Raw genomic sequence first — 13,345 nt, forward strand, 5'->3', positions numbered from 1 at the left:
CATTCTGATTTGTGCCTTCACCTCTCAATCATATATTCCTCAATATACCAGCATTAGTGTAAAGGAATAATGTTCCTTAAGTGTGTAAACACTGTAATGCTACTGATTTACTTTGTTAAAGTGACTGAAATCTTAGGGCAAGACTATCTGTTTGTCCAAATAATGGAAAACAGGCGCTTGTTTGAGAGTCATTATTTTTCCAATTTTAATACTGCTAGTGGTGCAGAAATGACACACTGCATATTCAATACAAACATTAAACTGAAATGACAAAGTTTTAGTAGATAACAAACGCAGGAACTGTGGGTAAAACCGGTCCACGATAATCAAATACTTTGAACTCAGCAGTCCGCATGCAATGTTGAGTTATTTGCGGATTGCTTACACTTATCCGGCACTTTCTGCCCAGCATGAGGTTTCTGCAGAGAGGCAGCGGGGGGGATCAAGTTCCGCACCAGGCCAGCGTCTGTCACTCCAGGCTGGCCAGCTCCACTTCCTTGATCCAAGAAGATTCACCCAAGCAGTAGGTGGTTGGAGTATCATCTCTCCTAGCAGCTGAGACCCAAAGAATCGCTGCCACTTTGGGATGGAGCGATGACAGGAAAGAATGATGGAGGGAAGGGAGGTGGAGACTGAAGCACAGCAGGGGGGCGGGGCTCAGCCAGCTTGACGGCTGCCAATCAGATAAAGTTAATGACAGCACAATAATGGCACCGCCCCCTTCCTCACGTTTCCTCTGAACTGCCTGCGAGGCCTCCCGAAAGAGGCATCTGGTCCTGGAAAGAGGAGTGTTGAGAGGAAAAGGGGGATGTCAGAGTGTGGATTTTGCCTGAGGTGTGTGGACTGGGAATATTTATGATAATCAACACCCGGGTTGGCACCGTCGGGCGAGCTGGAGATTCACTGTATCCATTCGACATCCCCCACCATCACATCCTTAATCGAGTCAAGTGACTTATTAAAGCGTATGGGCAACGTGGGGCTAATTTCATTAGCTGCCTGCCGAGTCCCCGGTATCTGATTTGTGTGCGCCTTTAGGGGGAGGGGTCAGGTTCAGAGATTGAGGAGGAATGGTTATCATCTGTGGACCGTTAGACACACGGCAATCAGAGGAGGAGGCAGTGAGGGAGGGATGGCAGAAAAGGAGGGTGTACAGGATGAGAGAAAGCAAGAGGAGGGTTTTGGTGATTAGAACAGATTGCCAAATACTTCTAGGGATATTGAAATATTGGCGAGTGCAATATTTTACATTTATATATGGGGAAAATGCTTTTAATCAAAGTGACTAGATATACATTTTATCAGTTCAATCACTCCCTGGAATTTGAACCCATGACTTAGGAGTTGCAAGTACTGTACGATGTAAGATTTTCATCAACATCTTGCACTGGCTATATAAATAACCATTATACAGTGGTAGAGCATTGTGTTATCAAGCGTTGGGGGGGTTCGATTCCCCGGGAACACATGATAGGTAACAACTGATAGCCTGAATGCACTGGAAGTCACTTTGGATAAAAGCGTCTGCTAAATGCATAAATGTTATAAATATACATATGGGTTAAAATAAGAAAATGCTTAACTTCAATGCAGTACAAGTTAATTTGGACAGCGAATCTGCCAAATGCAAAGTTGCAAACATATAATAAAGACAAAACACAATGTTTTGGCCAAAATTGATCTGAGCTTCCCTAGTATCAACCGATTTCCTAACACGAAAGCTGCTTGAGGTCTACAAAACCTGAATTCCACTGTATCACCCACAACCAGACCTGCGCAGTCCCTCTAGTCTATTAGCCAAGGTTCAATACCAGGTCAATCAATGGCTCATCGGAGGTCATTTCCAGCAGATGACCTCCTATCTGCTACCGCGTTTGAGAAGCTCCTACTATCACGCCATCGCACCAGCCTTTCCACAACTCCTCAATGACTGTCCATTCAGAGAGAGGCCAATCTGAAACCAGGCTTACCACACAACACATGCTTTAGACTGCAGAGATAAGCATTGTGTATGGGATTAAAGGCTCGGCTACAGGAAATCATTATCGGACTGTTCTCATTTATCTCGTCTGGTTGAGAGAGTCCAAATGCTACAGGGCCTTTCAATGTGATGTTATACAGCACTAAAGCAGACTTTAAGAACTGAGACGTTATCCACCTGCTGGGTTTTGAATCCCAGAATGCGACATGCTGCATGTTTCATTTTGCATAACGTTCGCAATTTGCTTTGCATATAGTCTAAAGCTAAATTACAGTTTGAATACATCTGGGTGGTTGTCTCCAACTAACCTCACATCTATATGCAGAATTATAGGGTCCGAATATGTTCTTTGTGCATATGTCAATGCTGAAATGACACATGCTATATGTTGGCACATGTGTGAATCTCCAGTTGAATTACAGTGACTATATGTGTGCAATTACTAGCACTAACGGAGCACTAATGTGCAGCATGCTTCCCTGCGGTGCTTGTTCTGTTATAAAGAGCCAAATCAATATTCATAATGTGTCAGAGAATTTATTTTTCTCTCGGTAGAAAAAAAAAATCTGCTAAGAACTCAAAATAAAATGGCAAGGAAAAAAGAATGAGTTTTAAAGTGTGCAATTAATGCATCAAGCTGCCCCATATGGAGCAATTGGACGACTCTCACTTGGTGCACACTGTGGGGGTTATGTTTTCCCTGAATCTCATTTAGGTCACCTGCATATTTAGATGTCAGCAGGAATGTACAGCCTCTAGATACACAAATCTAAATAACCACGCCTGCATTCACTATGTAAACATGCAGCTAGTGTCTAAATACAATGAAGATTTATGTAGATGAGAATCTGAAGGCGTTCATTTTTCATAGTCTGCTAGAAATGCATAATTCATCCTCTATATGAACCCGGGAGCAGGATACTATTAATGTTTCTTAAAGATCGAGGGAGTCAAAAGCATCAGCTTGTCAATCACACACACACAAAATGCACTCACAAGGTGATCACTCACTGTCATCTGCTTTCATTTCCTGTGCAGGTCAGTAATCTGATATTAAACCATCCAAAGACATCCTCTCACACACACACCACACCAGCATGAAACACTGCTGATCTCAACAATAACAAAACAAACGCCACAACTGAGCATTAAGTAAATGCATTTAACCCTTGATAACAATGTGGCAGACAAATTAAAGTGATTGATCTGGACAATTTAACAACTTTCATCTTAGAAAATGGACTGCCAGGCGCTTTACAGTAGGACATAACAGATGTAATGCGGGTCCCGCCCCGTAACTGGGCCCTCTAGGCACTGACGGCTGAATATTGGATACCCTGATCAGGTTAAAGCTATGAAAAATGTGACTGATTATTCTCATAAAGGTACAGCTCTGTGTTTCAAAACTTAGATGCTATATGAAAGCAGATCAAAAAATCATAAAGAAAATCCTCAGTGGGGGGAAAAAGCATGAGGAAAGAGCTCTGTTAAAAGTTTTCCATGAGGAAAAAAGTTTTCCATTCTAGTGAAAATCATGAAGCAAAACCTCCAGTGACAATATATGGAAAGCCTCCGGTGAAAATCCACAATAAAATACCTAGTAAAATTCACAAGGAAAACCTCCAGTGAAAAAACATGAGGAAAAAATCTCCAGTAAAATTACATCAGAAAGTACCTAGTAAAAATCAAGGAAAACCTCCAGTGAAAACTACATGGACAACCTAATATCCACAAGAAGTAAAAATCATAAAGAAATCCTCCAATAAAAAAACTAGGAGGAAAATCTCCAGTGAAAACCCATTAGGAAAACCTCTAATGAAAAGACCTAATAAAATGAGGAAAATCTTTGGGAAACCCTTCAATGAGCAAAGCATGAGGAAAACCTTCTTTAAATAACCTAGAAGTTGCTGCTCAAATATCCTGTAGAAAACATCCAGAAGAAAAACCATGAAGACAGAGCCAAATGAAATCCCAGTGGACCTTCACATTGAAATTCACATTTGTGCACACTTCAGTTCCAAACACACACACACATAACCTTATATAGGCACCAGTATGTACACACACTGACGTACGCATGCCTCCAAATAATGGTTTTGCCCTGAACGTTGTAGAGCACAGGAGAGCAGCGAAGAACAGTCTGTAGATAAGACTCTATTTTGCATTTGAATGGAGCTGTTCTGATTTCTATGCACTTGGCCTTTAGCCACACGACTATGTGTACGTGTGTGTGTGTGTGTGTGTGTGTGTGCATGCTCAACAGATCCATGTGTCCTTCTGCCTCTCGTTTTTGAATTTATAAGTGCTGTGTGTGTGTGTATGCATGTCTATCAGTCCATCTGTTTGTCTCGCTGCCTTGCTAGTAAGAGCGATTTTACCAGACCAAACACACGAGTTAAAGATCACGGTCTAAATAAGCTCAATATTCACACATGCATGATGAGAGAATCTGCATATCTTGAAAATAACAAGTGGATAAAAACAATATTCAGACCATCCTTGAAGTTGCACATACTTATAATGCTCGAAACAGGTCATTGACATTAAGATCTCATGATAATGACACTTAACTCATAAATATACGACTACAACTTGGCCTGCCTGGATGAATTATAATGTGGGGAGGTTTGCCAAAGAAAACAGACATCATTTACATATAAAACACCTTCAAGAAACAGTACCAAAAGCATAGGATAAGAGAAAAGGTCAAAACTGGTCACGAATAACAAAATCAGGATAAAATTTAGTGCAAGAAGCCTTGAAAAATATGAACGTGTCCCAGATGTACACTTCATATAAAGCTACAGTCCCATGGTCTTCATCCATGAAGTCCATGAGATCATGGGGTGTCCCATTCATCATTTTACTTTTCTGAAATTTGCTCACAGGCTCACAAGCCTTGGATGAGGACCTGAAGTGCTGAAGATGCCTTTTGGAACAAATTTACTGGAAAAAGCATTTAGATATATAGCAGATTGAAACCGTTCCATCTACTTTTTCGGCACAATTTTCTGATTGGTGGAAATTTATTTGCAAAATCATGGGTGATGTAACTTTTCATCAGGAATTTTGCTATGAGATGCAATGATTTAAATAAAAAATAAGCTCAAACAATACACACTGCTGGTCCAAACAAAAGAGTTGTTTAAAAACCTTGTAGCTCACAGTAGGTCTCTCTTTAAAGGTTTATAATTGCTCTATAGACAAAATAAATGGCATTTTTACTTCCGGCACCCGACAGTTGCGCTGTATAAGTTGCAAGTAAACAGGCAATTAACACGAAACTCAACTGATAAAGAAATAAATATGAGGGCAGAGGTCTTCACCACTGACAAATTTTCTCATTGACACCCTCCCAGGGCCACATCGCAGACTGAGCGTCCAGAGACAACTCCAGCTGTTCTTTAGATCACACTCATAAACTCCCAAGCCTTGTGAAGGACCCCACACCGCCTATCAATTTCAAACACCAGCAGGAAGGAGACAAGGGACAGGAGGGGGCTCAGATTTCACCCCCCCAACATACGCTGCAGTACAGGAAGCTTAGGTTACCGTTCCCTCCTCCTCTCCGCAGCTGTCCGGGGTGGCAGTAGGAACTCGCGCTCCCGCAGCACTTCCAGAGTAACAAGAGTCAAACTCAATAACTGCAACAATAACACCACACGGTCACAACAGCATCGCACGCACTATTAGTCCTGCACAAGAAGGGAAGTTTAAGAGAAGGGTGCTTGAGTTGGCCCAATTTTAAATGCCAGTTTCGGAGATGACGGATACCTTCAGGTGGCCAGCTCGATTGAGTTGTGTTGTAGGTGACCAGAGCGCAAGGTTCAAAAACACACCATCCATCAGAGCGACGGGAAGTGTTCTCTGATGATGACACTCCACCGAAATGGCACTGCGGTTTGTACACAGTGTGTGTGTTCAAGCGCATGAGTTTGCACCATCAGCACTCGGCGCGGCACTTTTTTTTCTTTGAGAAAATAACAGATTGTTCGCTTCAACAGAGAGCTGAATCAATTTCCTCTGTCCTCAGTTAAGGGCGGAGCTGAATTTGCACTCACATACACGTACACATACATATGATGGATTACAGGCCTTGGTGGGGGTCCCAGGAGGCTTTGCTTCAGGGGTTATGGGGTAGACAGCGGTGGCTCATTCGTAGGGTGAGGGGTATCTGCTCTGCGCAGAGAGCCGAATGCTAAGGAATTACGATGGAGAGGTCTGACAGGTCTTTACAGGGCATCAGATCCAATCCCAGGACTGTCAGAATCCAGCACTCTCATGGGAATCAACCTCATGGTTAGATGATTTTGTTCTACCTGACGAGGAACCGCAGTGGAACCTCTAGTTGGTGTACACAGTACAGGGATGCAAACATGCCTGCTGTGGTCTGATAATGCAGACTGAAGTCAATAGTCTGGACTTTGATTGGATTTAAATGACCATTGGAATGATTCGCCATAGCTTCTGGCGCTTTTTGATGGCGGGCAATCATGTAATGGAGTTTTAAGTAGTTTAGGGTCATAGAGACCACACAGACAGAATAAATGTAACAGACATACACACACAAACACACACACAGAGATTAGCAGAGATGCATGTACAAAAACATGGCAAGCGTAGTTAGCAAGAGAATAAAATAACAAAATAAACTTATTATCATGCCAACAAACACAACAAAATGCAAATGTCAACACTAGGACTGTGAGAAAATCGGTTATATGCGTTTCTGCTGTGCCATTTAGATCAAGTATAGGATCTGACTGAAAACAGGCACTACAAGCTGAACAAAGCAGATATATTTGTTTACTCAAAAAAAGAGGCTAAATCCTTTCTGCTAATCCACAATGACCATCTGATCATAATGGACTCTGTTCTGTGTAAATCCATTCCATTATACAGCTCTAAAAGCCACTGAGAGCAACTGTGCAGATTTCTGCTAAGAGTTGTCTGGCTTATTTTAATATATATTATTATTATTATTATTATTATTATTATTATTATTATTATTATTATTATTATTATTATTATTATTATTAATAATAATAATAATAATATATATATATATATATATATATATATATATATATATATATATATATATATATATATATATATATATATATATATATAATAGGATTGGCAATAGCGGATTGGAAAAACCTCATTAAACCATACCAACAACGTCTGATAAACATTTACATCTAACAGACTAGTTGTGCTTCTCATTTTTGATAAAACTCAAAACCGGTCAGAGATCAGGTCTGGCAGGTCGTGCACATGCTCCAACATTACACTGACTAAAGCAGTAGCTTGAATCCATTTCGGGCCATTTGCCAACCCTTGTTCTTTTCCCCATAATTTCTCTTCTATCCTGTCAAAAACCGAAGCAGAATCCCATAAAAATGTAAAAACTTTATCACTCACAAGGGGACAAGAGTGAGCTTACAAAAGACACTGAGAGAGAGAAAGAGAGAATGAGAAAGGTCAGTGTGTGTGTGTAAAAACGGTATGTGCGTGTATTTCTAGGGTTCCATGGGACCAATGATTTATCTCCTTTCCAGAGGGCTTCCTCCATATATAAATACAATGAAGAATCGTTTAATATCATCTACACAGTTGACCGATTAGTCTTGCACACACTAAGATGTGACCATAAGATATGCAACCAAATCTGCATGGCTTCATCTCACCACAGCCAGCCTATGTGTGTGTAACGTAACATGCTGCTGATAAGGAGGCTGGTCTTTATGGTGTAGGCGCTGACTCCAGCACTGCAGATATACAACGCTGACACATTCAATCAGGGATTTTATTTCTTTCTCCTTTATCACAGACTAGAGATCCGTTCTTCTTCCACCTCTCTGCCGGCACCTCACCCTCCCTCCCCTCTTATCAGAAACCAACATTCCCTGTGGGCCATGGATGCATCCTGACATCCGTCTGCTTTCAACTTAATCACCAACCCCTAGAACCTGCAGAATCCGGATCCCGGGATAACTCAAATGCAGGTCAGAGGACCCAGACACTGACATTTATAATCAGGCGGATGAGGACAACTGCATGTGAGTGTGTGTTTGATTAATTCACTCACTCACACACACTCACTTGTCCAACAGATGAAATGTTAAAAGCCAGATGGGCGTTTGTAGTCTAGATGTTAGGGATGGGTGGTATGATGGCATACACCACACTACAGCAGAACTGTGTCAACCTTTGGTTATTTTGCTATACTGTGAGCGGAAAGTGCAGCTTATATATATATATAATAAGAAAGAAATCCGTATTGATCCTTAAGAAATCATGCTAATAAGCATTCTTCTTATTATCAATGTTATTGTGCTGCTTAATATTTTTATCTAAACCAGATCTTTTTTTTTTCAAGATCCATTAATGAATAGAAAGTTCAAAGGAACAGCATTCATTTGAAATAGAAATATTTTGCACAATCATAAATGTCTATATTGTCACATTTTATAAATTTAATTTAGAAATATTAATTTCTTTAAGAAAAATCTTACTGACCTCAAACTTTTGAATGGTAGTGTATATACTTTAACTATATATAATTTATAATAATGTGATACAAGATTTCGATCATACCTCCCACCCTTACTAGCTGTGTGTGTCCAATTATTTTCATCCTCTTTTATTAAATTTTACTATTGATGGACACACAATCAAACAGCTTGAGATGCACCAGAAAAGCTTAACACAAGAAAACACGGTTTTTCCACTAATTACTTCATCTTACCAGTTCCAAATGCTGCCTAATGAAACTCTTAATTGCTGAAGTGCCACGCTGAAGCGTATCAAAAGAACCTTTTCAAAAACGCCAGCCAATCCCAGGCTGGTGGCCTTTTAACAAACCAGCTATGACATCTGTTTCACCCTTCCTCATTTGCATACTTTTTAAAGGTTACAAGTGAACAAAACAGCACTTTTTGTCGCTAAGATTCAAAGTATATGCACATTTTCACATTATTATTACTGCGGACCATTAGCAGACACAAACACGCACACATTCACACCTTCTACGCTTAATTAACGCCCTCATGTTCAACAAGCTTGTTGCCCTCGGATTTACAATGCACACACCTCTCCACCTGAGAAGAGATACAGGGGCTAATTAACATTTTCCTGGATGACTGTGCGCCCCAGGTGTGGCTTGTCATATAGCACCCGTACACAAGCTACGACCACGGATTTCAACACTTTGGCAAATTTATTCAAAGCAGGGCTTGCCTCAGTCTGACATAGTCTTCACAATGATTTATGAACCTGCTCATTGACCCAGTTTATCCCAACAAGAGAAAGACCATGAGAGAGAAACAGAAAGAGAGAGTGGGAGAGAGACATAAAGACGCATAGAAAGAAAAATAGCAACAAAAGAACAAAATATCTTTCCCAGAAGCAAGGAGTGCCACAGGGTGCGGCATAGACCAAAACGTATCCATCATATACATCACATCATAGAGAGACAGAGGAAATAGTATATAAAACCTTTTCTGAGAGACAAAAAAAAAAGATATAGCCAAATAAAGCTTATTTCAAGGAAAGCATCCACAAATTCACTTTATACCTTTCCTATGTAGTATGTAAAATTTAGATGTGTGTCCCACTGTATATCAAAGTTTGTAAGTGTATGCCAAGTAGGCTAATATTTCCCACAACCCCTTGTGCGCTCATACTTATAGTCAGTTTTAGGAAAAAATAAATGAACAATTTGATGCATTGTCATCCTTAAACCTATCATTGTTAGCCTAAACGTAAAAAAAAATATGCCAAGCTTAACATGCAGAGACAATTATAAAAATGATATTCACACAGGAAGTTGCCTGTAATGCCAAAAAAAAAAAAGAGCCATATATGTACTTAATATATTTCAAGCATGTTTGCATCACTAGCAAAGCATGTGCCTTAAGGCAGTAGTAGATGTATGCGAATTGGGATTCAGCCAATCGCTCCCTGTGGCCTGTCAGCACCTTTTACACTGTTCAATTCTTCTGCTCTAATTAAGACCATATAAATGACAGGAAAGGAATTCATTAATGTTGAGAAAAGTGGAAAGACATGTTTGGTACATTTAAATGAAGAAATGGACCATTTTAAGAGGTGAAAGCGCTAAACCCCACATACATAGGTTTACATGAGACAAAGAACTGTGTTGAGACAGATAAGTGCTTTGCTCATCATTGAGACAAAATCAACCCTTATCCAGATTTGCTTTAAACTCTCTGGGACACAAACATCCGTAACAAGATCTGTGTATCTTCTTTGTGGCATTACTAATGGTGAATTGTTAAAGACTAACGTTTGAGATAATCCTGCTTCAGCGGACACCTCCTTGCAATCTGCCTCGTTATTAATAATGCAGCGAGCTCCTTTCATAGGCCTCTCTCTGCTTCCTGCAGCCCAGCTTGGGGTCTCTCTGATCAGGCGGCTTCAGTGGTCCACGGCGAACGCCTGCCTGCAATCTGTTTCAACAGAGCCATTCAGTCAGCTTGGGGGGGGGTGTGGACTGACCCCATACGAGAAGGAGGAAGAGACACGGAACCATATATCGCAACAGGAGACGACTTGTGACACAAAGATGAAAAAGCACTGGGCTTGTAACCCAAAAAAAAACCCCAAAACGAACGTCCCAAAACAGTCTGGAACATTCGCCACATTTTTCAGTTTGTCACTGAAGGCCAGCTGTTTGTTTTGGAGGTGAAAATTTTATACGTATGTGAGTCTGGGAGTATTTCATATAGATCAGATATACACAGCTGGCTATAAAATCAACATTTACTTCTTCAGAATATTTCTACGATGTGACAGATGAAACATATTTTGCTTGGAGCGATACATGAGCTGTATCAGTTTAGATTGGCTTTACTTCTGTGATCACTCACCAGTAAAGATAAGTTTTATGAGTGGAAATTGTGTAACGTAACACAGCTGAGGGGTCTCGTTTAAATACAGTTCTTGGTCTTTCCTCCTGTAGGTTTAGTATCCTCTGTCCCGCTAACCTTACGACCCTTCACCTCTCACCTGAAAGTCATAAAACATCCTACACTCACTTTAACTCTTTTAGTCAACTCAGACTGTGTTTATACCTAAAAATGCTGCCTTTGCAGGCTGTATATGGAGGTAGGAAGCATTCTAATATCTGGTTGAGAGAATAAACAGTGTCTGATGATATTTATTTTCAATCAAAATTTGACTACTTAAAATTTGCTTGTTATAATGAATATTGTTTAGGATCATTAGACGACATTATAGGATTCCTTGATTCCTTACAAGTTACCTTCATTCACGAAACAGTGGCCTTTTAGATTAGGTTTCAGACACAACATCTGACTTGACACAACACCATGCTGGAAACGCAAAGAGCTAGTGAGAACAGACAAGGGGAAGTGAAAGAGAGATACGAGAAAAAAAGGAATAATCTGGGACTTCATTAATTTTTCATGAATTTTCATTTAGGCGAGGAGACCCCTCTTAGTGCAATCGATGGATCAAGCTGCTGTCACACAGTTATCACCTGGGGGCCGCCACCACCGCCTCGGAAGAGCTGAGAGGATCAGAGAAAACACACACCCCCTGCCAACTACATGAGTGAAAACACACAAAAACCTGCCTTTATTCCGTTTTATATATACCCTATAACCCAAAAAGCAGTTCTGTATCATCAATTAAAGGTTAAAAATAGAAACTTTATTCAAAAATATAGCTGAAAATCTTCCCACAATTGCTAGCTCAAAAGTATCCTTTGCAAAAACTAAACGGCAATATCATCTCCTGTAACCCAAATCATCGTCCTTATATCATCAATTACACGTTAAAAATAGAAAATGCAGCAGGATTCAAAATTTACTGGCTCGCAAATCCTTCCCACAATCCCTTCATCTAGAGTTACCCTTTCCAACAGCTAAACACACACACACACACGCTCCCTTTCATTACTGCATGGGGTCTTGGCGGCAGCACACAGAGCCAATTTATTTATCCATTCATTCAATATTTATCATCATATCCTTATTCCATGATGGATCACTCCTATTTTCATAACAATGCATAAGAGAGGCTGCAGTATTGATCAGCTTGGGGTTGAAACAGACTTCAAGATAGCGCTCACTTAGACTTCAGGTCTAGACTACAAACCCAGCAGAGCAAGACCAATACTCCTTAATCTCTAACGACTTTTGCTTTGGCATTTCTGCTAGTGTAGCTAGCGTTTATGCCTTCAGATGCTGAGATGTATCCACTGATCACAAAGTTCACAAACTCCCAAGACAATAGGCTCAAGGTCTGCCTGGCAAATAGTTTCTTGGGTACAACAGTCCATTAATCAGCAATGATTTAGCAAAAAGGACTATGATTAAAATTAAAATAGCATACTCATTGTCTAGTAGAAAGGCAAATGAGGACAGGTTAGCTGTCACTCATAATGGTCTCGGATTAGCTTGGGGATTTGATCCCAGGGGATGTGCTCTCTCTGAAAATGCAAGTCAACCCAACAGAGACTAACTTCAAAGCAGAACCCATCTACAGGTTGTCAATAAGCACCCCTCCCAGATTCTGCCCTCCTGTATAGCGTGTCTACACCCTCCTTACACACCTAGCATGCTCTTTCATCTAAATCTATTGCTCTGCACTTCCATTGCATGCCCTATAATCTCCATTTCTGAGTCAGAAGGAAAAACTAAAAGCCTGGCAGATTGTACTGAAAAAGACTGATATATCTAAGATTTGCTAAAACATATGTAGAGCTAATTAAAGTCAGAAGCCAACTGCATAATCATTCCTCCTAATTGTTTTGGAACTAGGTAATTCTGACCTTTCCCAAAATCAATCAGATGCAATACCAAATCCCAATTTGATGTGACAAATGTGGTATTCCAAAAGCAGAATTGTGCAATTTTACTCTTAGGAACATTAAAGGGACCATAGAATGCATTAATATAATATTTTAAATAGTTCTCTGACGTCCCCACAGTGTGTATGCAAAGTTTATCTCAAAATACTCCACAGATGATTTTTTATAGCCTCTTGAAACTTAGCCACTTTTAGGAAGCCAAAATGCTCTGTTTATGTGTGTACATTTAAATGAAAATGAGCTGTTGCTCCCGCCTCCCTTCCTGTATTGCCAAGTCCTCTGTTTTCCTGAGGAATTGGGATACTTTAACACTGTTGCTGCGGGTTGATTTTCATGTCCACGGGTTGAATTGACCCCAATAATGGAAATTTACCCACTGTAATTTTTATTACAGAACCCCCCTCGAAACGTGATTAGGCTAGTTTTGGGCTAGTTTTAAGTAGCAAATAGGAGGGTTTTTTGCAAAAACCTTTCAACCCTGCTCACTTCTCAGTTTTTAA

General features: G+C 40.2%; 1 protein-coding gene across 3 annotated transcripts in view; it reads right to left on the minus strand.

The window, feature by feature from the left end:
- LOC127972426 (roundabout homolog 2) overlaps positions 1 to 13,345 on the minus strand; it is a 369,417-nt gene that overhangs the window by 149,808 nt on the left and 206,264 nt on the right. The gene's annotated exons all lie outside the window — the stretch shown is intronic.

Source organism: Carassius gibelio, chromosome B15 (assembly GCF_023724105.1).
Source record: "Carassius gibelio isolate Cgi1373 ecotype wild population from Czech Republic chromosome B15, carGib1.2-hapl.c, whole genome shotgun sequence".
Classification (NCBI taxonomy): Eukaryota; Metazoa; Chordata; class Actinopteri; order Cypriniformes; family Cyprinidae; genus Carassius; species Carassius gibelio.